We start from the raw sequence: 23,951 nt of genomic DNA on the forward strand, positions 1-23,951 counted from the left end.
GAAATATATAAAGAAAATGAGCTTTCTTTTTTAAATCGTTGTGAATCAGGAGTCAATGAAAAAAAAAGTACAATATATAATGGGCGAGCCACAAGCTCCCTGCTCCACTTCATTGTGATGCCTCCATTTGTAGTGAAATGGATCCACGTACATCTTCGTTTTTGTCGTCCGATCTGATACCTGGGTGATGGGAGAGGCATTTTGGCAAAACAACGCATTTTGGCAAAAAACAAACAAACATAATCATAATTAAAAGACCTCTGGTAAGGATCTAAAATAGATCAAAAGATAACCTGGAAATCGTGAATAACTAGGATTTACTTTTTAGTTTTCAAAACTTTACAAATTGAAATGCTATTTTTTGTGCACAAGGAAGTGAAGACGCCTTTTGGTAATTCAAAGATTCAGGATTTAGCATGCAGTCTTAAAGGTATTTTTGATAAAGCAATTATTTAGCCTTACCGCAGTTGTGCTGGTGATTCTTCCGTGACTTTACTGGCTGGAGCCCCCTTTGATGTGACAGACTGATACAGTGTCATGTCATCATCAATTCCTTCTTTGTTTTTCTTCTGCATCATTAGGTGAAACAGAAATAGGTCTGGAAGGATGCAATTATCTTCATCGAGAGACAATTTCCTTTAATGCGCACATTAGATCCTCTCGCCCTGCCCAGATAACAAATTTATTATTATTTTTTTTATATCACATTTGTATGTGTGGGGTAACATTTACCTGTGCTAAAACTAGGAAACTGATAAGTTTTTTCTTTTAGGAAAAAATGCCATTTTAAAAATTCTTTTGAAGGTCGCATTACCAAGACATGTGGAATTGCAGCTTTTGTCCTTGCTGTCACTACTGCCCTTCAGCGAGCTGCAAACAGCTCACTTTGACATTTTCATTGGATTTTTTAGAACGCTGGAGGTATGTCGCTGTGAAGAGGAAAAAAAAGAAGTCTCCATGCACCATGAAACTATTTCGTAACATAGTTTTGATGTTTATCATTGGACATTATGAGTCATTTTGTATTCTAAATGTGTTTTGATCTGGAGCAGGAATCCAGCAATTTGTTCCTAAAGAACAAAAAGAGTTGAAGTTTGTTTGGAAGATTTGTATAACATTTTTAGTGCAGCAAGTACACAGAGGGAGCTCAGAAGAAAAAGGGTTTTATTTCATGAAGGGTGTTTATGATATGGAGAATTTCTCCCTGCGGATGTCTTTCATGATACAATAATGCAATTAGTGCGGTGAGTCAGAAAATGGATTGATTTGCTCAAACGAAAAAAGGAGAGTTGGGCCAAAGTTTGGAGTGAAAAAACATGGAGAAATACCCTGGAAACTGACCGCTCAGATGAAATTTGACAAATATTGAAACTGTCTCAATGCTCCGAGTGGCAAACATGATGTGTATATTTGCACAGAAGATCTCTGCAGTTTGGTTACATAAATAGGATGTGTCATCAGGCAGACTTAGAGAGAAACCATTCATCTTCATCATGGACCACACTGTTTGCCAAAAACTCTGTTTCTACCTGTTTATCCTGTTAATGTTTCTTTGATTTTCAGCTGTGGGGGAGGGGGGGGGGCTATATATTGATGTAGGGAATACATTGAAGCAGTCACATCTAATTTGTCACAGTGACACTGTTCTGTAGTGGTTTTGAGCTTCAAACATAGAGAACACGGTTCTGTGAATGTGAGATAAGCATAAAGCATGCACTGTTGGGTTAAAACATTGTAGTAGGTTCATTAGATCAAACGATTCATCTGTTGAACAGTTCAAAAGTTCTTTAAATAGGGGTTGCTTATTTTTATTTTATTTTTTAACTTGTCCTGTCCAACAGCTAAGCAAACAGGTGAGAACTGAAGGCCTCTTGTGTTGGACATATTTTACTCTTACAATGGGGGTTATGAATCCCTTGACACACTAGGTGTATATTACAATTAACCCCTTTTGTAATTTAGGCTAAACCTAAATAATTTTTTTTGTTCTTTACATTGAACTTTTGAGAGTTGTCCAAACCGCCAGAACAGTGTCCTGCAGTAACAACTGCTGCTTGTTTGAGGCCGGTGTTGCCGGGAGCACGCATTAGAATTAATGAAGTTGCATGTGGTTTCAGTTAACCTTTATGCTATCCTATGACCCCACCCTTACGTTGACGTGTTCTCCCTACCATGACAAAGGTGAATAAAGGTGAAGAAGATTTTGTGTAATCCATGGACACCAGTGAAGATCACAAATCATTGAAGAAAAAAGGTTCAGCGCACTGTCTAGTGGGTCTAGATGACCCAACTCCCAATGTTAAAGTGCCTAGGATAGTACAAGGGTTAATTGGAAATGGTAAATGGCATAGGCAAGGCAAGGCAAGTTTATTTGTATAGCACAATTCGTACACAAAGTAATTCAAGGTGCTTCACAAAACAGAAAAATGCATTAAAATCACAATACATCATAGAAATAATCAACGTAAAATTTACTTTAAAAGAAAAAAAGAAAAAGAAAAAAAAAATTTGAAAATTGATTTAAAAATAAAGGAAGGAAAGGAAAGAAAAGTGCAGATAGGACCTTTCAGTCATATACACGGCGAAACAGAAATGTTTTAAGTCTAGATTTGAACATGAACACAGAAGAGGCCTGTCTTATGACTTCAGGGAGGCTGTTCCAGATTTTAGCTGCAGAATATTGAAACGCTGATTCCCCTTGTTTAGTTCTGACTCTGGGAATCAACAGGAGGCCGGCCCCTGAGGTCCTCAGAGTACGAGATGGTTCATATGGCATATACTTATCTAGTGCTGTACTACCTTCTTAGGAGGCCCAGGGTGCTCTACAGACTCATTCACCCACACACATTCACACAGTGATGGCGAACACTGACTCCAACCTGCCGAACACTGACGCCATCCTAAAACAACCAGGATCAATGTGGGGTTCAGTGTCTTGCCCAAAGACTCGTCAATACATAGGAGCAGGGTGGGAACTCTGCTGCTATGAATTGAAACATGCTTTATTAGTTAATTTGTGACTCTAAATTGCCCCTAGGTGTGTGTGTGACCCTGCAATAGCCTGACAAACTGATTGGGGTGTACCCCGCCTTTGCCCAACAGCTAGGCTGGCACCCATGTGACCTCAAAAGGAATTCAGCGGGTTCTGAAGATGGGTGGATGCAGATTATCAGGCTAACTGCTTCTATTTTGATCTCCACTAGAATTCAAATGAGCTTTTACAACCAAAAGAATCCTGAGGAAAGGCATTTTGGTCCAAACCAAACAATGTGTTTTTTATTCCCACCAAAAAAAACAACCAAACCAAACCAAACCAAATGTCTTTGAGACTGTTAAAAAGTCCTGAATAGAACAGATTTTAAAAGGGTGTCATTCTGGTCAATCATTTGTCTAATGTGGTTATCAGCATGATGGAAATTGTCAGTTCTCTATAGATTTTGCCATTTAAATGCACTTAAACATAAACATTTGATTACCCTGTTTTCAAATTAAATTTTGATGAATTTGACGTCAAACAAATTTGTTGCTTCGTAGATTTTGTGAACAAGGCAATCATTTTGGTTCCAATACAGTGAGAATGATGCATTTATTTCAATGATTGGAGGGCAGTGATGTGCAACAAATAGCTGTCGGTGATGATTTAGCCTGATCTGTGTTGAGAAACTGATTTAGGCATCAACTTGATTGTTAGTACAAGAGATATTTATCAATATTCTTCCCTCGGTAGGAAAGTCTTTGTGTTGTTGTTGGTTTCTGTTTGGTTTTTACCCCTGCAGAACTTCTCTGAACATCGTCTGACAAACTTACCTGTATTTCAAAAGTTTGGTGTAACTAGGGAGCAAAAGAATCTCTCTAGCTCTCCTAGATACAAAAGAAAGAAAAACTATCGCTGACTCAGAAAGGGAATGTTTGTTTCAATTATAATTGTCAGGCCCAGATTTAGCCAGCGCCACTGTGGGGTGGGCTGAGGGTTTGGGCTCATAAATCCCTCCAAGTCCCTTAAATGCTTAGAAAACTGTGCCATTATTTTATCAGTTTGATTAATATCTGTCTTCCTCTTTGATCTATTTATGTTGAATGCTCTTCCTGACACTGCCTTGTATTTACCGGGCTTGGGACATGCACAAGCAGAACTCTGGTTTGTACTCTTTTGAGGCAGCATTTATCTTTTTTTTGTGTTTCTATTTGCCCATCTGTCCATCCATATGTTTTTTTTTTTGTCTTGTATTTTATTTATTGTGTGCATTTACCAGTCGATCTTCTTTCCAATACTCACCTATGGTCATGAGCTATGGGTCATGACCGAAAGAACGAGGTCCCGAATACAAGCGGCTGAAATGAGCTTCCTCCGTAGGGTGGCTGGGTGCTCCCTTAGAGAAAGGGTGAGAAGCTCGGTCACCCGCGGAGAGCTCGGAGTAGAACCGCTTCTCCTCCACATCGAAAGGAGCCAGTTGAGGTGGCTCGGGCATCTAGTCCGGATGCCCCCTGGATGCCTCCCTGGAGAGGTGTTCCGGGCATGTCCCACTGGGCGGAGGCCCCGGGCTAGACCCAGGACACGTTGGAGAGACTTTGTCTGTCGGTGGGCCTGGGAACGCCTTGGGGTCCCCCCAGAGGAGCTGGGGGAAGTGACTGGGGTGAGGGAAGTCTGGGCATCTCTGCTTAGACTGCTCCCCCTGCGACCAGGTCCTTGATAAGCGGAGGAAGATGGATGGATGGATGGACTTTTGGTTTTTTGAGGTAATTTTTATTTTGGTGGGCTGTTACGGCAATTGCCCATTCCTATATCCGGCCTTGACAGGGGTGTCAAGATTTTTGCCCACAAACATGCCACAGGTGGACCTTTGTGACAACAATTTTTAAGAGAATGAAAGGAGGAGAAAAAAAAGTCTTGTCAAAGTGCTTCAGAATGATATATGTGACTGTCCTTTTGAGGTGGGCACAGATAACTGCACATTGTTACACGCCTCAATCCTCTGCAGCTCGCCTCAGAAACTTGCCTTCACTGCGCCCTGCCGGCATTGCACACATGCTAGTCTGTCTCCGACTGAATGCTTCTGAAATGCCCCACGCCATAACACTCAGCAGCAAGGACTAACTGACCCAAAAAAGAATCTTGTTGATTACTATATCTTATGAGGAAAAGTTTGATTCCTTTGGGAATTTCCTCCCCTTAATGCTGCACAGGAAAATCCCCCAAAATGCATTACTTGAGCCAAACGTGTCAATGAATATGATCCCTTTACAATCATCTTTTGGATTCCACTAGATGTCAGCACAAAACATGTCTGGGGTTGTCCCGCATTCCCATTCCTGCAGGCAAAGCTCTTCCTGTGCCAGGGAGGCGGGAGCCAACTGCAGCATGAGGTGAGCAGAGCTAAGGCGTGCTGAGGATGGAGGTGCAGCCCAGCATGATGAAGAAGCATGATTTACTGTAGCTTTTGCTTCCTCTCTGCTAGTGTTGGGCGGCGCTCTGCACACTTCAGCTCTCAGCTGATTAATCAGAGTAATTTTTATGAGTGATGTAAGCTGAAGTGCTGCAGAGGCTGCAGAGAGCTAATAAAACCTGCAGACAATGGTCGCGCCTGGGAGGACGGATACTGGCTGCAGCTCTGATGGTGCTTCTGCTTGTTTGCCATTATTCTGCCCCTTATTCCACATGTCAGCCTAATTTTTGCAACAACTCGGTAGCCTCTAATGACTGAAAATTGATCTGATGAAGACGCGTGCGCATGATTAGCTATTTCAATGTGCAACATTGTTTTGTAAACTTGAGCCTATGCATCACGCTATCAAAAAATCTCTGCAAATGTAACATTTCTGCATTTATTTTGTCTTTTACAAGCAAGTAAGGGATAGACAATCCCAAGTGAAATTTATTATGTAACATTTAACAATCAGTAGTTACTTGCATGAATTTAATGCTGTGTGGTGATAAAAAATACAACGTTTTCCAAATAAAAAACACTTCCTGAATAGTGAAGTGCAAACACGATGCAAGGGCTTGTTTGCTTGACAATAAAGTTGGAATAAAAAATTCAATACGCTGGAAAGAAATGCAAGATTTTAGGAACCTTCAATAGAAACTACACTAAGTCTGAAGGATAGAAAGGTTGGATGTCCCTTTTCCAGATTGATTCTGTTCAGCTCCATCAGATTAGGCTTAGATTTGATTAATAATTCAACCAAATCTGATTCAATAGTGATGAATTTTTTAACATTTTCATTTCAAAACAAACGTTTGCTGCTGTGGTGGAGAGAGCTTTGAAAAGAACAAAGGGGAAAGGAGGATGACTGTTCAAAAAACGGTTTAATAAAACAAACAGTGAAGCCGTTTTGTGGCATACAACAATGAAAGTGAATGTAAATCCATAAACGGATAGTAATAATTGATATTGCATCTTATTGATAGTAATAAATAACAAAACGTTGAACTAGGCATGGCAACCATTGTAATTCTTGACCCAAATGTGTTCATTCACCAGTTCTTGACAACAGAGACATTTGGGGGGACTTCAGAGACAGAGATACAACTTTTGAAAGTCCCAATTATACAGTAATATGTGTCTATGGTGGTGAGGCTTTAAAATTTCAAAAATATTGTATTTTCCACACTTTAAGGCTCACTTAAAAAAAAAGTCTCATGATCCGTGCGCCATATATAGATTAATTCTGGTTGTACTTACTAATGAAGTGATTTTGAGTTGTACACGGTGCTCTGCCAAAATGTCAGTCTGTTGTTTGACGAGTTCCAAACAAGGTTGGATGATTTTGTGAATACGCTAACGCGGGGTCACGTGCAGCGTGTTACAAAGGAGTTCTAGAACTACTTACTCTACTCACTGAAGAATGTGAACACAGTTATTAAAGTCTGACTGACTGACGGACTTATCTCTCACTCTTTTTTCTCGCTTAATGCGGCTTATAGTTTGCATCATATATGACTTTAGTATGAAAATAGGACATTCATTGACAGTGCGCCTTGTTCTATCGATTTAACAGACATACATCAAACACAGTTACTGTACTACCACATAATGCTGATCTGCAATGCTAATATTAACTTCTTAACCATTCTCTTAGGAATATTTAATGGCACAAAACCTGCAAAACACAGATGTTTAATGTCAAATTCAGTACTAAATGAAAAAAAAAAAAAGATGTTAAAAAATGAGTTTAAACATACAGATGTAAAAAGCATCCCATTTTCTTCTCCCTCTTTTTAATCCAAAACAAAATTGAACAAAATTCCAGTGTTTTACATTATTGTGCACATCTCCGCCATCACATTCCAGCACAGAACACATCTACTCCTTTACTACCAGCCAGTGTGTGGAACATTCATCCCACATGAACATGAACGTAACATTGCCAAATGGTGCTGCAGCAGCAATCCTTCACAGTTTTTCTACTGAAAGATTACATCAATCTGAACACTATATGTGCATATCCTTTGAAACACAAGCACATGCTCCTTTTCTTGGCTCTGTCATCATTTTTCTATTCATATTGTTTACATTCTTCTATTCCTCAATAGCTTTCATGGTAAATATTAAGCACAGAAGTTGTAAAGCAGATAATAGGGGGTTGCAACACACATACACACCGAGGACCAAGTACAAAAATAAGTATGTGACAGTAGATAACAATAGATATGCTCTGGGAGACTACAGTGGTGATGTGTGCAATTTGGATCTTTCCCAAATAGGCAATCATCAGTGATGAGAATGAGCCGAGGAGATGCACAGAGTTATCTGTTGCTGCATATCAAAACCCATCACCACCCAGTGTTTATGTTGATTTTTATTCTGCAAGAGATCTATTGCATTAGTAAAATTAAATCTTCCTGTTCTGAGTCACATAATGTTCATCAAGATAAAGCAAATAATAAAGTGAGTTTTTTTTATTATTATTACATCCATGCAAAGAGTTAGTGTTTTACAAAGAAAGGACTATTATAATGAAATCTAAAAATAAATACATAAACAAAAATAAACAACCCTCTACAGACTTTAGGTATAACAGCCACTTCATGTTATGTCACAAATGATTAATATCACAAATGCATTTCTCTGTTAGGTTCAATCCTGTCTTCATAAAACCTTAATAAAGATCAACACCTGAATTACCTATGTCTGTTTGACTGAACGCCACAAGTCTAACACACTGATAAGCGGGTAATGTTGTAAATCTCACGTCGCAAAGGGGTGACAACTATATATGTATATTTATGGTTTTTTGCAATATTTGCTTTTAAATCCCCCCAATTCTCCCCAAAATACTAGAAATAAGAGATTTGTCATTGACAGACACATGCTGCTGCACGTGACTTTAGTCAGACTTGCGAGGTAGTGAATGTTAATGGTTTTACTCAGTCACTGACTGCAGCTTTTGATACATGGCTGCAAGCTCCATGCTGTAAGTCTCCACACCTTATTAAATATGTATTCTGACTTGCCCCAGATCTCTCTGGAGACATGGCCTGTTTAGTTCAAAGTAAGGTCTAGTGACGTTTTTCTTTTTTTCTTTTTTTAATTTTAAATGCAATTTGTGTTCATAATTAACACATTATCGTTAAATTAGGATTTAGCTATAAGGCGTTGGTGGTTACTGTACAATTAAAAGTATAAACACCAGCTTCCTGTCAACGTAGGGCTAACTTTGTGTTTTCTGACTTATAGGGAAAGTGCCGGTCTTGAAAGGTTCACCCAGCAAGCTCAGGTTTCTGTTTGGATCTTTATCTATCTCCATCCCACTCTCTGAATCAAATCTGCCAGTGCTCCGGGGCACTGGGCTGCCAGATATCTCTCACAATGTCAGAAAAGGCGACATTAAAAGGAACGCTGGGTGTGTGATGGGACCTACCGTACATTAGGGTCTAAATGTCACCACATTCTGGATGTAGAAGGGACAAAGACCAGGGAGAGACTGAATGGTTGTTGCGCTGCAGTTTTACCATGAAGAACACAATGCGGAGGTGGAGATCTGCAGGAAGAGAAGCGTTTCTGCTTTCCAAGGAACTTGCATGACAAAATAGGTTTTAGATTTTTAGTTAACAAAACGGTAAAAAGGCATCAAAAAGTCAGCAAGTCAGCTAGAATATCTAGTAAGACAAAAGATGTATTAATGTTGATCCAAACTGAATAAAACTCCAAAACTGTTGCTGTTTTTTCTTATGATCTTAGAATTATAGTGGGAATTATCCCTTTACATTAAGAGAATAAAAAAACACACTCATTGCATTAAATTTATACTGATTATTTTTCAACTTCATTTCCCAGTAGCCTCATCATTCAAAGTTTGGACACTTGAACTACAGAAAAAACAAAACAAAACAAAGATTCAAACAAACAAAACAAAAAAATCAAGCATCAGATCTGCCCATCTGCCTAAGTGTGTGGATTTTTCAATTTGGTAAATCTCTTTTTGGGTTTGTAAAGAGCTGATCACCAACCTTAACTTCTCCAGTACTTTGACTGACATTAGGTTTGAGGTGCTTCTGCATTGATGTTCTTGCAAAAGCCTTAAACCTTAAAAACCCACTCTTGTGAAAAAACAGCCATTCGTGGCATTTTTTAGATGATATAGAGCTCATATATTAAGATAACAAAGCCCAAAATTACAATTCTGAGTATTTCTTCATTCAAATTGTTTTGAATCAGGAGCAGACAAAAATGGTGTTGGAAAAAGCTTGTAGTTGAGGCGCAGAAGCTACAATGGGAGGGGCCCGCACAAGCTCCCTGCTCCGCTCCATTCTGATGCATCCACTTGCAGACAAATAGATCCATGTAGGTCTTTGTTTTTTCTTGTCTGAGCTGGGATACGAATCAAAACTGTACTGCTGGATAGCTCCAGTATTGCATGCCCGGTAATGTTATGTTGGGGATTTTGTTAACAGTCCTGCCCACAACCCCAGAGGCAAATTTCTAAGAAACTCCTGCTGCTCTGCAACACAGGATTTTTTTTAATAATGATGAAAAACAGCATAATCATTGTTAAAAGACCACTGGAATCGCTTTTACAATACTGCAAAAGATGATTGGAGTGGAACTTCAAACCACTTCACTTGGGTTTTAGTCAAAAATATGCTTCCATAAGTTTTTTTTTGACTATGGTTGTAAATCTCAGTCATGCTTTTATCATGTTCTTGGTGAAAAATGGTCGGTTATGAAAGAAGTTTGAATGAAAATCCTGTTGTGACTGCTTGGAGGTGGTCCGTGAGACATACACAGGCTGCAATAAAGATTTATTTTCCAGGCATTGGAAAGGAGGACCATTGAATATATTTGTGAGAATCTTCACTCCTGCAAGCACTGCTTGATATTTTATTTTAGCATAAAAGTCTTATTGTAAAAAGTTAAACTTCCTTTTGAAATGATTTCTAGATTTCTTAAACCCTCACAGGTTAATATTTAGTTATTTCTGCTTTTTGTTTCTTTCTTGCTTTGCTCAAGTGGAAGCTGCTGAAGAAATTTATGCATGTGCATATAATAAAGACAACATACTTTCTTATATTCTATTTTTTCAAAGACAATCTTTTATTTAAGAAGGAGTACAGGATGAATGAATTAGAGAAACCAATACAAAGTCTTAAATCTAATGGAATATTTAAGGATGCAGTTGTTTTTATATACAGATTGTTTTCTTTGTTCATTTCCTCTAAAATGATGAAGTATGGTTTGTTCTATTGTTAGTTCTATTTAGCGGATACTAATACACAAATGATGACAAGTACAAATAATAAAAACAGGAATTGACAGAGTGGATGATTCTATTAAATTATTTCAGAAGATGTGGATTGTTAGTCATTTTTGGAAGGGATCATTTCTTATCCAAAACCAGTGGCTTTGTATGACCGCATAGATCTTTAATACCGAGCAGTGCTATTGGTGTAGACAGGGAGTAAATTGCATCCCTTCTTCCCATTTTAAATGTACCAAAAGCCCTTTTCTCCTCCTGTCTTCTCCTTTAAGTTTTACTGATCGAGATTTTATTGATTTCTGGATCAAGCACTCATTGCTGGCCAATAAGGTGTGTGATTCACTTAGAGGACAATGATAATTCTCAGTGACACACACTAAGGCCCAAAGGGGCTCCAAACTGTCTGGTGTTAAGAGAAAAAGTGCGTCATGTCTTGTCTTTATGAGCAGATTTAGAGTCCTACGCCGACTGTAGAGAAACAAAGTCATTGGAGTAAAGGGCTTCGTGATGCAATCTGACCATTCCAAGGGGTTTCAGGCTTAATAAAAACCTTTTTTTAAATCAAATTTAAGGAGGTTATATAAAGAAATGTGGTTTAAGAGAGAACTTAGGTTTTTTTATTTTAATGATTGGAGTCTCATACTCAAGGCATTTCATGGTATCTACTATCAAGCAAAGCTTACAAAATTAGACAGCTGTCTCCCTGCAGCAGCACTGATGCAAGTCCAAAGATGTAAATCAAGTAAACGGAATGGGATGCTGCTTAAAAACTCACAGCAAATAACTGGAACCCATTTTTTTAATCCTAGAGATGACAGGTCTTTTCTCTCTTTTTTTAGATTTTTATTCACATCCCTTTTTTTTAAATCCAGCCCCCCACCCTCAGAAGCTGGTGGAACGAGGGTACGGATGCTGTTCGCTCAGAGAAGCGTATGGATGCTTTTGGATCGCTCTTGTGCGTTGGGACACAGATTGCTGCATGCGGCGCCCTGTGAGCCGCATCACAAATCAGCCGTCCGAGCAGTGAGTGCCGGGGCGAAGGGAGAGATGGAAGACGGAGGGAAGGCGAAGGGAGAGGGTGCAGAGGAAGGAAGGGGGGGGGGATGGAAGGTGGGGATCCTTTCAGTGAAAGAGACAGAAAGAGTTGAGAAAGAGAGAGGAGGAGGAGGAGGGGACTGAAGGAAACAGAGGTGGGGGGGAGTTGCCGAGAGAGTGTGTGAGTGCAGGGGGAACGAGTTGTGCTGCAGTGGAAACAGTGCAAAGAGGACTGCAGCTTCTGGTGCTGATGGGGGAAGCAGTCGAGAGAGGTTATTAACGCACTGTGATATTAACTCAAAGTGCCTGTTTGGTGAATGGGTTTGCCTGTTGTGGAGTACGGCTGTACGGAATCCCAGTAGTACCGGTAAGGGCGCATTGCAACTCTCTTGTCAGTGTTGGTGGAACACTTCCCTTGTGGAATCTGTAATAGCTGGAGGTTGGAGGTGGAGTGATGGATTGTTACCTGCTGCATCTCATTTGCCAGGCATTTCTTCCTTGTTTCTCCCACTATGCAGGTGCATGCTATTTATTGGTCTCCAAGCTAGATTGGAAATTTCAGTTGAAGCAGGAAACACCAACCAATCTTGGGATCCTGAAAGCGATGGATCATGCTTTGCCATAATTCCTACAAGGAGGTGTGTGTGTGTGGGGGGACTATTTTCATTGATCACGCCTCATTTAGCTCGCTCGCTGGGTGTACTTCTTCCTTGGAGAGCTTCCAGGAGTCTGCCCTTCTGACAGATGCTTTGCTTACCCCGTTACCCCGCTTCACCGGCATGTCTCACAACCTCCTTGAGAAACAGCCAAGAGGAGCCAATAAGCAGTCCACCACTCAAAAATATTTCAAAAATAATCCCCAAATCTGTAGTATAATAAAAGAAGCACAGCCCCCTTAGCACTGTTAATCCTTGAAGGCTGACTATCCAGACACAGAAAAGAGGAAGACAGTTGTGCTGAGGTGTATAGGGAGAGGGGTGGGCATTTCATAAAGTGCTGCAGGATGTTATTTATTTATTTATTTTTGCTGTCTCTAGTGGGACGTACAGCTCCTTCAGCTCTGAGATGACAGTACCAAGGACAAAACCCTATCTTGGACTCCCTTACTAATAGACATTCTTCATTGCATGCATTCTTCTTCTTTTTTAAATAATTCAATGCAAATTCACCAACTTTTCCTAACAGCAAAGAGACTTGTTTTTTGCAGAAAGCCTGCTGTTTTCAGCCCATCGGTGACGAAAACCCATGCAAAATTCCATTACCATTAAACTGTAAAGCGACATTTTTTTTTTTGTATGCAGTAACGTTGAAAGTGCTGAACAGAGAATCGATGGCTTGCATTTCGATTGGTCACATGTTCGCTCAGGTTTCAGAATATAGTAAACAAAGACCACAGACGACGCGAGGGACCGTACCGCCATGCAGATTAGGATCCACTGTCCCTGTATGTGTGCTATCAACACTGTTTAATACAAAGTAGACTATGAACGCCTTTTTTTTCATCCTCTAAAACATTCAGACGGGCTCATTAAGTCTGTACCTCGGGCGGCTGCTCCCAGTGGTTCGCACACTTAGAAACACACTCTGTTTTCCCTTACATAACCATAAAAATGAGAGGAGGCTTTGAAGTTCACCCATCTTACTTCTATTTTCTGATGACTCCCTCCAAGAAGGCAGTTGGTACCCAAAATGCTGAGAGTTCTTGAGGAGGAAGGAGGGAACGTAAAGAAGCTATTTGTAACTGCGCAGCTTGTCTGCTTGTCCTACAGAGTGCAGCTGAAGTTGGGTGTGCCTCTTGGGCTCTTTATCCTTGCTGTAGCTTGGAGGAACATGACCACGGTGACTTTTAAAGATGTGTCAGCATTTTTAGCTCACATTTTAATAACTAATCCACACAGATTGGTGTATTTAGGAGCCAAGTTGTTTGCCGTTAATGTGTTTGGCCATACATGATTATGGAACAGCAGATGTTGGTGCAAACAGTAAGAAATGTAAGCTAATATCTGTGCTATTCCCCATCTAATTGGTGCAAACTTAAAAACTTCCCCAAATCTATTAAAATACAAAAATGTTGTGCAACTTCCTTATGGAATGTGTACTGATTTGTACGGATTCTAAGCATTTTTCCGTGGCCCTGCAATAGACTGGTGACATGTCCCGGGTGTACTCCACCTTCACCCAACAGTGGCTGGGGCAGGCTCCAGCAACCCTAAGATACCTCAAGGAACTGAACCAGATTGCAAAATGGTGAATAGGATATACTTTATGTTTATATAGCACTTTTCTGCCTTGCTTTAAGGCTCAAAGCGCCTTAAGCTACGTTCACACTGCCTTCTGCAATGTGCGTTCAAGCAACATTTCAATAAAAAGTCTATGTAAACATGTCTAGATGCACGTTTCAGACTTCTGTGTTGAAAACTCTTGTGCTAACATGTAGCTCTGTAGGTTTCCATGACCACTTTTGTGCAGTATGTACAGAATGCGCTGCCACTGAATGAAAGTTAAACCAGGTTGAACTTCCACCAATCAGGGACCTGGATTTGATAGTGATGTATGCATGACGTCCTCTTTAATTAACGAAAGTGGCAACTGTTTGTAAATTGATCATGGAGGAAATTAATAGTATTGGTTTGTGCCCGGCCGTAATTATATGACACCAAACTTCATATATCGGAATTGTCACAAGAAGAGGCAGACGGCTGGATCTAAATGCAGCAGGTTTATTAGCTCAGCTAAAAGTCCACAAAGCTAAATCATGGTCAGGCAGACAGGAGTCAATAACAGGCATGAGCTCATCAGAGGCGAGACAGGGTAGTCAGGATCCAGGCTAGAGTCGGGGCAGGCAAACAGAGTCACAAACAGGGTTTAAGTATGCTGTGGTTGATTGAGTGAATGAGAGTCAGGTGGGCGCTGGGGTTTGCTTGGTGATGTAGTGTGGTTAGAACTCTGGGGACGGCTCACACCGGTGACCAGAGGGGGAGACAGAGTTCTGATTTTTGACAGGAATAGAGCTGTGAAAGAAAAAGTCTGGAGTAAGTTCACCAGATTTGCATGGCTTTGACATTTTGCACCAAGCCTCTTCCAACTGTAGGTGGTGGACATGCGCTAGTAAACAGTAGAAAAAGAAAAGAAGAACCCCCCCCCCCCCCCCCCCCCCCCTCTGATTCTGATTCATGTTCTAAATGCTGATCCAAGAACATGGCACTACAGTCACATTACATGGCACTACAGTCACATTTACACATTGATGGTGGCTCCGCTGGCTCCAACCTATAACCACCAGGATCAATGGGGGGCTCAGTGTATTTTACAAGGGCGCTTCTCTCTGATCAGAGGTTGACCGCTCTACCTCTGCACCACATCTGGATGTATAGATGGACATTTCCCTTTCCATTTTGTTTTAGCATTTTAAAAATTACAGAACAGATGCAACTTTCCTCAGTAATTCTTTTAAGGCTTCCAAAAAACATAAACTTTGCAATTCTTTTATCTCCATTTTCAATATTAATAAAACACCCCCTGGCTACAGCTTTACAAAACAAACACATGAATAAATGAGCCAAACAAGCTCACATTTTTAAACAAAACCCGACTGGAACACACAGCGTGGGTTAAATGGTTTACTTACAGTTACAAAAAAACAGTTTGCAAATGTGCAACTTTGGAACTCAGACAAAATACATCAGAGATACCGGGTTAGGTTGTACATCACCAAGGTGACTTGGTTTCTCTGACAAAACAAATAAAATTAAAAAGGGCAGCAGAATGTTTTTGTTTTTAACCCTGTATTGCCGATAAGCACATTCTCTATTGATTTCAAATGTTTTATGCCAGGTCGGTTGAGAAAAAAAGCTCAACACTGACAAGATTAAAGGGGGAAGAGAAAGCTCACGAATGATAGGAGGGCATGCTTTCATCAATACATCGATCCTTTTGTGTGTGGGAGAGCTGAGACACGAGGGTTTTGATTAAATTGCAGTCGAGCTTTAACCAAAGCTTAGGTGACGAGTTTATGGAAACAAACAGTCTTTTCCTGCAGCTATTGTGACACATGTGAGACGCTGACAGATGACGGCAGAGAGCCTCGCTGTTAAGCGATCAGATAATGGGACTGGTCACACGTTTGGCCACTCTTTAAAGTTTGTTCAGGGAAATATGCCACTTCCTGCTCTGACATTTTTGTTTTTTTACCGGACCTCTGGATTTATGAACGTCATAAATCACTAAGCTGTTTTTGTTCGATGGTCTGTTGTGAAGGTGTCTGTAGTGTTGTCACTTTGCTTTATTGCTTCTATGGTTTTTAATTTTTTTTCACTTCAACTTTACGGCAAGTTTGGGATTGTATTTTTTTCATCTCCTCAGGGATTTAAGTGGATTTTTCCTGTTATTACCTTTTTTTTTTTTAAACTTGCAGTTTAGGAGACCAGCATTTTTTTGGGGCTGCAGTTGTGGTAAAAATTGGATTTTTTTAATTATGTCTTAGCATCTAAAGACTCAACATACAAAAGAGTATAAGGGCCACCACAAAAATAACGTTTTTTTTTTTAAATTATGAGAAAAAAGTTGTAATATTATGAATAAAAAGGAAAAAGTTATTTTTAAAAATTATTTTCAAAAAATACATAATTTTACAAGAATAAATGTGTAAAATTATGAGAATAAAGTTGCAACATTGTGAGAAAAAAAAAAAAAAAACTATGAGAATAAATTAGTAAAATTATAAGAGAAAGTTAAGATTTTACGAGAATAAACTTGTATAAATATGATTAAAAGAGTCAATAATGTTTTACAATAATTAAGTTGTATTTTAGGGCTGGATTAAAGTCATATGTTTATGAGGCAAAAGTTTTCTAAGACACTGGAAACAACAACAAAAACAATATAGTGTTTAGGTATGAGAGACCTAGAAATTAGAAGCAGTTACTTCAGCTTTGGTTTTAATAGGTTAATATTAAGTATTCTATTGTTCCACATTGGCTTATATGAATAAAGAAAATGAAAGAAATTTTTTAGGAAACTTCAGTGGAAGATTCTTGGTGGGTCAAGAAGGCAGACATACAAATGCATTAGATGCATAGATTCCTATGATAAACTAAAGCCTTATCCCATTAATGGATACAATGACGGATTTAGTAGGCACGTAACAAGGCTTAGACAACCAACTATCCTATACTTAAAAAAAAACAAACATGGCTTTTTCCTTGTAAAATTACAACTTTTTGCTCATAATTTCATGACTTTATTTATTTATTCTTTTTTATTTCTATGGTAGCCCTACTCTGTTATAGGGGAACACATTTTGAATAATTTTAACTCAGAAAAAGAAAGTTAAGGTTTTTTGTTGAAAATTGTAAGGTTTTGAACCACACACTTCTTAAAAAACATTATAAACTAGATTTACCACACATTTTAGGGTTTTTAAGGCCTTTTTTTTTAGTTTCCATTGCACTGGCCCATTTCTAATTGATTCAATCACCAAGAATTGCAGAATTATCCCAATTTTCTTTTAGAGGAATTGCTTTTATTTTTGCAAAAAACTTAAATGCATGCTTTGATTCATTTTTTTTTAATAATGCCAAACATGTAACAGTTAGCATTGCAGCTTCCAAAACTAAAACCAACATTGTCCCAACAGTAACACTTACATCAGCATAACTGTGATAGAAAACAACCTTCATGTGTTTATCTTGCATCACTGACTAATCTATTCCGTTCTTAAGCTACACTAACTTGCTGCTGTCTGTAGATTTTAATATGAGGCACATGGAGGAAGGAATTGCGCATTATCTTGCAAATCTCCTTCTTCAACAAAAAGGAAATTAGTCAACTCTCTAAGATATCAAGCCGCTGGTTTAATTTGCTTGTTATCTGACAGTTCTGATGGCTCAAAAGATCTGCGAGTTCCTCAGCGAGGCATTTTCCCTCTCCAGATGTTGTTCACCGCCGTCTATCTGCATTGCTGCAGAGGTCCCTCTGCTCTGTCACATTTCCCTTTACATAGCCTGACATGCAGATTGGGTCACTGTCTCCATGACAGAATGATTAATCGGCCTATCAGGAGACTGGGAAAAGGGCTATGCTGAAGGGGAATAGGGACAATGTGTGGCAACTGGCTGGAAAATGATGCCTGCAGCTTCTTGTCCAACATTAAAATTCTGGCACCTCCTCTGTCCTTTCCAAGCCCCCCCCCCCCCCCCCCCCCCCCCCCCCCCCCCCCCCCCCCCCCCCCCCCGTCCCGATAATAGCCACATAGCATTCAGCCTTAGGTAAGAATGAGCATTGTTTTATCTTGGATCTGGGACTATTTGATCCACTCCTTGGGTCAGCACATGTGAGCAGGTTTATGCAGGAGAGGTTTTTCTCTTATTGTTTTTTGCGGGATGATGCATAAATTAGCACCTTATCTCAGTTGCTGCTGGTCTATCAACAGTCAATTCAAAGGACATCTTGATGCACTTGCATTTTATTGACATAGGAGTATTATTGTCTCAATCCTATCCCTAATAAATGATCATTTGTCCTTGTTTTTAAGTTTCACATTCAGTATCTTTTTTTTCCTTCTCAAGATCAAAGATGTCTCCTTTAATCACCTATAATAATTACCTATAATAAAAGCACTTGTGCAAAGTTGCAGAATTTGCATTTAAATTTGAACCTGCTGAGCTCTTTTATAGGAATAAAATGAAAAGGTGACATTGCTGCATAAACCATCAGTTTAATTGTTGAATAATTTTTTAAACAACCACGTTAGGATAAGTAAGGTGAAATAGGTGGGAGGCAGGTACGTCATATAGATTTTTTCCAAACCTCTTAAGCCTTCTCACTGCGCCAGGGGCCTGTTATTGCTGTACAAGTAAAAGGTGTGGCCTCGTGGCACGCCCATTGTGTGCACCGTGCCTGATATAACACCTGAATTGTTGTGCAAGGGGCACGTCACCCATACATCAAAGGTACTGAACACTTATCACATGCATGACACCCTTTACAATGGCCACCCAAGCCACAAGGCAACTGCAAAACTTGCGCTCCCTTTTATATGCAGCAGGCCCCTACGACCCTTCATGGGCCTGGACAACCCAAAAACCTGCAGCACCCATATGGGTCTACTCCTGTCTGCACTTATTGGCCATAACAAACACTCATTAGGAATAAAACCATAAAGAAGCAGGTAAGTACATGGTGCTAGTGCATAGTCTCAGTTTAATCAGAAGACTCCTTTTAGAGTTTAAGTGAACAACCACAACAGTTTAGATGGAGAAAAGAAGGCTGGTCTGGATTGAGGAGTCCTGTTCCCTACAGGACAGATTAAATGAACACTGAGACCCTGTTAGTCATATTTCCTGTTTCAGCATCGACCAATGGCGTGATGGTATCTGGCAGCTGTAGAGCACAGTCTCATGGCTGCATTGTGCATGGAGCTTTGCAGGCTTTTGGTCAAGACTGTCAGAATCTGGATTGCACAAGCTGTTTTGCACCATGTGCTGTGTCTTTGGGCCTGCCAAGGCTTTGTCACTTTTTTGGCTCTCCACCATGACATGACAAAAGAGAGTTCTTTGTAACTACAACACACTACCTTGTCCTAATCAGTCTCTGTCATATACTTAGCAACGTTATGACCGCACGGACTACAGTAGAAGTCTATTCAGCAGACTTTCTGTGTGAAGGTTATGAAGATGTGCTGAATTGAGAATTTGTTGCAGTTGAGAAGAACATGAGCTGTTAGTAGGAGATAAAGACATTTACATGTAGAATACAATGGCATGCAATGGACAATGCATTGGCAGTCGTAAAAACAGAGCATCGCAACACAATTTTACAAATTTTTATCTTTTGTTGACTTAAAATCAACAACCGCAGTGGCTTTGAGGTCATATGCTTGAAAACACTTTGGTTTGACTAGAGCCAAATGGGACCCTGCTTCTCGTCCTTTTGTGGAAAATAACAAGCACTGCAGCCATCAGTATCTCCCTTCTAATCCTATTAAAATTTGGCCAAAATGGGACCAAAATGAAACCATTAGGACAGCAGAAGTCCCTGGTCGATTTCAAAGTGAGTAAATTACCATGAAGTCACAACAGTTCACGAACAAAGCAGCACATTATCTTTAATTGAAAGAGCTCCAATGTTGGAGTCCAGCTTTCCTTCTACAGTAATGTTTGCCGTCTGATAGTTTCAGTAAAACACACGTCCCTTTTTTTCCCTAAATTTTTAGTGCACACATTCAGCTGAAAACTAGGTTCAGACAATCTTGATATCAGATGTGACACAATAAGTCAGAGAAATGTTCTTCTATTTTCTCACGGTGAAGGACATGTATATATAGAAAACAAGGACTAAAACTGCATTTCTGAGTATTTTTTTATTTACAAGTTGCTATAAATCAGAAGCAGATGCAAAAAGGATGTTTGAAAAAGCTTTTAGGTGTAATGTACAAACTACGATCAGCAGGCTACAAGCTCCCTGCTCCACTCCATTCTGATGCATCCACTTGCAGACAAATGTCTCCATGCACATGTTTGTTTTCCTCATCTAAATGGCATCTGGCTCAAAACTGTATGGCTGGATAGCTCTGATACTGGTAGCCATTTTTGTTGCACCTGTAATGTTGGGGTTGTGAGGGGCTGTAAGCTAGCAGGAGACTGTAAACAAAGGGATAATGGGATGTAAGTGCAAGCTTACTTCCCGCCAAGAGTCCCGTCCACAACTCAGGAAAATTTCTATCGATTTCCTGCTGCTCTGCAGAAACGATGTGCTAGAAAACAACACAGGTTTAAAATAAAAGCCAAAACAAACTACAAAAAGCTGCAATAAACAATAACGTTTATTGTAGTTAGGACAATAATATCTGAAACGTGAGTTTCTTTCTTATTTTTAAATTTTTTAAATCCTTGCAAGTTAAATAAAACTTCTTTAAGATGTTTTCAAGAGTGCGACATCCTGCTAAAGCAATCACATCAGACTCGGAGGAAATGAAGCTTCACAGGATGCACAGCTATAGTTCAGCTGGAGGCTGAACACTCTGCCCACCCACACATGTCCCGTAATGTTACAGATGGCAAGGGCCTCAGTGGGGGCTGCATAATTTCATTGGTGTCACATCATTCACTTTGCTTTGTATGTTTGGAAACCCATGTGTTTGTGTGTGTGTGTGTGTGTGTGTGTTTACTGGTCAAGGACAAACAAGCAGCCTCTGCTGTTGTCCCTCTTTAAAGGCAGCAGCCTTCGCTCGGTGCCTAATACTCAATAGTTAATTTGCTGCCCCACTGCTCCTGACAGCTGCCCCGAGGTGTGCTCACGTGATCCTATTGGTTTTCCTTCAACTTTCAGGAGCCATTTTGAAAAGTGGATGACATGTGCAGGTCATGTAATGTATTTAATTAAAAGTATGAATGAATTGTAAGTTGCGCGGATTGGCCAGTGGCTGACAGCTGCGTGGACTGTTGTGGAGGCAACTTGTCAACGCAGTGGGAAAACAGACTTGGCTGTCTGGCTTTAGATTGTTAATTAATTGCTGCTCGGGGTACTTGTTCTTGTTTAGAACAGCAGCTGTGCAGCTTTATCTTATTCCTACTTTTTTTCCCATTCTTGAAGCTGACTTGGGTGCTAATCAGATCTCTAACATGATCCCTGTCATGAGGATTGGTGGGGGCTGGAGTTTCCCCATCACAGCGTGGGATGTCACGTGCAGTGGTCCTCATGTGTGATGTCAGATGCAGCACCCTTCAGAGACCAGTTTGACAAATGCAAGATAATATGTAGGAGAGCTCACCCTGTGTGCGGCCTGTTCTCCAAAACAGACAACCTTTAGTGAAAGTCAAACCTTTTTTCTTCAATCTTACATCATCCATTTTTGTTTTTCACAAATAAAACAATAAAAGCAATTTAGATAGAAGTTTTTGTTCTATTTTTTTTAGATTTATGATTTTTTTAAGCTAGACATCTTCCCTCAGTTCTGTTTAATAGAGGCTATTACATTATTTTTTTAAGGAAAGGCTGTCATAGTGAATAATGTTGTTACAATTAGTAAGTTAGCTCAGAGGAACAAAAAAACAAGCTCCTGATCCCTGTCTAACGTACAGTAATGTATTCAGCAGGAAGGGACAGATTTTATTCAATGCACCTCTAGGCTGTGCATCCAAGCATTTTGATTTGAGTATTTATTGTGAGTCAGACATGGACAAAATGAGACATGCATGATGGCATGAATATTAAAAATGCAACAAATCTCAGTCATAAAACATTTTTTAATGGAACACCATGCAGGTTGGAACATTGCAGAGATGTTTGGTTTTTCATTTTTCTCATGAAAGCAATGGAAGTTGAGAATCTTGGTCAAGGGCACTTCAGAATTAGCAATCAGGATATGACTTTTAATAATAATAATAATAATAATAATAATAATAATAATAATAATAATACATTTTATTTGTTAGGCGCCTTTCTAGGAACCCAAGGTCGCATACTTACAAGTGAAAATAAAAATAACAGCAATAAAAGCGATAAATAGTACAATAAAATATACATTTAAAATAGGCAGGGAGAACAAGTTATGGGGGGAAATATGCAAGTTGGAACAGCTGAGTTTTAGTTTCTTTGAAAATTGTGAGAGAGCCAATATTTCTGAGGTCAGGGGGTAGTGACTTCCATAGTGACGAGGTGAGCAGTGGGGACATCCAGATGAAGGGAGGAGGAGGGTCTGAGGGTACGGGTGGGTGTGACGACATGAACAAGATCTGATAGGTATGAAGGGGCAAGGTTGTGGATGGATTTAAAAGCCAGAAGAAGTGTTTTGTATGTAATTTGATGTGTGATTGGTAGCCAATGGAGCTGCTGCAGATCAGGTGTGATGTGTTGGATGGAAGGTGTTTGAGTAATAATTCTGGCAGCTGAGTTTTGAACATATTGCAGTTTTCGTAGGGTTTTTTGTGGTAAACCAAAAAGAAGGGAGTTGCAGTAATCCAGGCGGGAAGTGACAAGACTGTGCACCAGGACGGCAGTGGAATGAGGACTGAGGGAAGGGCGAAGACCACGAATGCTGCAAAGGTGGAAATAGGCAGACCAGGTGATGCTATTGATGTGTGAAGTGAAGGAGAGGGTGCTATCGAAGAAGTAGTTTGATGATTTCACTATGCAACTTTTCATAATCCTGAAGTGTGATTGTGCGGCATGAATAGTGAAGTTAGTATGAAAAAAGAAGAACAAAAACTGTTTTTGCTGTAGTTTATTAACTATTCAACCCAACTCAACAGCTCATTCAAACAAAGAAGGTCAACGATTTTAAAGTAAAGTAGTCTTACTGTGGAGAAAAACCTCCTGCCAAAATGAAAAGCCTTGAATATGTTAGATTATAAAATTTTTATGCATTCAATCCAAATTTTTTTAGGAAATCAAAATAGCATAATGGAAGAATCTTGACTTCCTAAAGCAGTAATTAAAAAAAAGTGAAAAAAATTGAATGTATTGTTTATTTTTTTTAAATGTTGGTCGCGGTCTTGTAATACAATACAATTTGGAAAAAGTGGACAAATTGATTGAAAAAGATAACCAAATAGACAGTATCGCTGTCACCTGGAGGGATTTTTAAAGTGTGTAATTGGCTGCATCTCCTAGTATTTACATACTTTATGACAGGTTTTTAAAAACAAATATCTGATCCTCGTTCCGTCAGAGCTTACGGCATATCCTGACACAGGCACATGTCAAATTAGCTTTTGTGTCAACAAATTTAAAGCTCCAACAACAGTGTAGATATGCAACGGGGGGAAAAAAAAAGCCAGCCGTGCTCAATAGATAAGCCCTTGTCATTTTCACAACACGCCACCTGATGTTGTTTTTGTGTGTGTGTGCTTTCTATTTTTCTGGGTTATGTTGCTCGCAGATTGTTTGTAGTCCTGATCAGTATTGTTTCAGCAGGACTAAAATTGGGCTTTATCTGGACAATTTTCCTATCAGAAAGTCCTATTTCAGCTTGACTTTCAGACATCTTGCCTGTACATCCAAGATTCTGTAAGTGGTCACGCCCACATTCATAATATGTTCATATTATATTTCGTATAATTTCATTCAGAGCCAAGGATTCATATATTAAATCTTCACAATAATCTGGTAAAAATGTTAAAGCGATAGTTGAATGCCACTTTTGATAGCCAAGCACGCTAACGCTGCAAAGTCTACAAACTTTGTTTCCAACATTTTTAGCTTCCCAATGATGATTGAGA

At 39.6% G+C, this 23,951-nt stretch overlaps 1 protein-coding gene across 6 annotated transcripts in view; it reads left to right on the forward strand.

The window, feature by feature from the left end:
• LOC101161806 (synaptotagmin-2) overlaps positions 1 to 23,951 on the forward strand; it is a 71,541-nt gene that overhangs the window by 26,181 nt on the left and 21,409 nt on the right. Inside the window, exon 1 of one of the 6 annotated variants that reach the window (XM_078950355.1) lies at positions 5,267 to 5,364. The exons of 2 other annotated variants lie outside the window; for them this stretch is intronic. The gene's annotated coding sequence lies outside the window, so the exon portion shown is untranslated. Of the gene's footprint in view, positions 1 to 5,266; positions 5,365 to 11,655; positions 11,722 to 11,884; positions 12,101 to 23,951 lie in introns of those variants that run through there. 3 more of the 6 variants (XM_078950354.1, XM_011477428.4, XM_078950356.1) reach the window with 3 other exon arrangements.

Source organism: Oryzias latipes, chromosome 7 (genome assembly GCF_053564925.1).
Source record: "Oryzias latipes strain Hd-rR chromosome 7, Olatipes_Hd-rR_3.1".
In the NCBI taxonomy this organism is placed as follows: Eukaryota; Metazoa; Chordata; class Actinopteri; order Beloniformes; family Adrianichthyidae; genus Oryzias; species Oryzias latipes.